Below are 1,864 nucleotides of genomic sequence, written 5' to 3' on the forward strand. Positions count from 1 at the left end.
TCAGCAGACTGCCACTACTACAATGGGCTACCCGGACTATCTAAGGATTGTCCTGGCCTCCTGTCCCACAGCTTTCCATGGCCCCTCGTGCTGCTCCCTGTTTACTGTCTGTGTGTGTAATAGCATCAGCTGTGAGGGAGGGGGAAGAGGAGGAAACGAGCACTGACCTGACAGGTGTGTAATTGCTTTCTCCTCTTACTTGTGCTGTGTAATATGGCCCTAACACTTCAGCGATATGTGCAGGGTATCCTGCGGCAACATGGCAAGGCTTCCAACTGGCCTTTTTTGCAGGATACACACAGCAAGGTTTTCTCAGGAATGTCTCCGCCACATTGCAACAGTTTCTTGGGCTGTCCAGTAACCAGATTTATCACCAGTTGTTTGTTAAAGGGGTTATCCAGCACTACAAAAACATGGCCACTTTCTTACAGAGACAGCCCTACTCTTGTCTCCAGCTTGGGCGGGGTTTTGCTGCTCAGTTCCATTGAAGTGAATGGAGCTTAATTGCAAACCGCACCTGAACTGGAGACACGAGTCTTGTCTCTGAAAGAAAGTGGCCATGTTTTTGTAGCACTGGGTAACCCCTTTAAGGTAAGCCAGCTTCAGCAATCTAAAAGTGTCCAGGATGTGCCGTCTCAGCTGCAATATATGTTACATAGTTATTAGGGTTGAAAAAAAGACACATTTCCATCAAGTTCAACCAATTCGGGGATGGATGCAAGTAAAGATGGTCCGAACCTGCCGAGGTTCGGGTTCGTATGAACCCGAACGCTCGGCATCAGATTCCTGCTGTCTGGCCGCTCCGTGCAGCGGGAATTCCAGTTTTCCAGGTGGTCCTCCCACTGTATCCACCCTCTCCATGGAGTGGGCAGACAGCGGGAATCATTGCCGAGAGTTTGGGTTCGTACAAACCCCAACCTTGGCAGGTTCGGACCATGCCTAGATGCAGGGAAGGGGGATATACAAGAAGAGGATGGATACAGGGAAGGGGACAGATGATGATAGGTTCTATACATATGCATTTATGTTATTTTAGTCTAAGAATTTGTCTAAGCCTGTAGTGAAGCCCTCTACTGTTGTTGCTGTGACCAGATCCTGTGGTAGACAGATTCACAGTTCTCATGGTAAAGAAGGCTTGCCGCCTCCGGAGATTGAACCTTTTTTTCTCCAGGCGGAGGCAGTGCCCCCTTGTCCTTTCAGGTGGTTTTACCTGGAACATCTTTTCCCTATATCTCTTGTAGGGGCCATTTATATATTTAAATAAATTAATCAAATCTCCCCTTAAACGTCTCTTCTCCAGACTATACAAATTTAATTCATTAAATCTCTCCTCATAACTAAGATGCTCCATTCCCCTCATTAGTTTACCTTATTAGTGCCTTTTCCAGCTCTAGAACATCCTTTTTATGAATCGGGTTCCAAAACTGGACAGCATACTCCAGATGAGGCCGCACCAAAGCTTTATAAAGCGGTAATATTATATCCCTGTCCCGAGAGTCCATGCCTGTTTTAATGCATGACAATATCCTGCTGGCCTTAGAAGCCGCTGACTGACATATGTGGTCAAATGTACAGCAGGATGCCATACAAAACCTGTATGCCTCCATGCCCAACCATATCTCATCTGGCTTAGCGATACACAGTGAGCAAAAGTGCATAATCAATCCAATTAGTCTGAGCAATAATTAAAACGTAGTGATATTCAATTACGTACATAATTACAAAGTGCATTGTTCATTACATACAGATACATTTCATCATTGTGCCATAAAAGATTACTTGACTTGAGAAATAAAGTTCATAAAATACTTAATTAAAACAGTATGTGCCAAATGCATAATTGAGCAGGGATCAATTACGCTCA

This window comes from Dendropsophus ebraccatus, chromosome 6 (assembly GCF_027789765.1).
Source record: "Dendropsophus ebraccatus isolate aDenEbr1 chromosome 6, aDenEbr1.pat, whole genome shotgun sequence".
In the NCBI taxonomy this organism is placed as follows: Eukaryota; Metazoa; Chordata; class Amphibia; order Anura; family Hylidae; genus Dendropsophus; species Dendropsophus ebraccatus.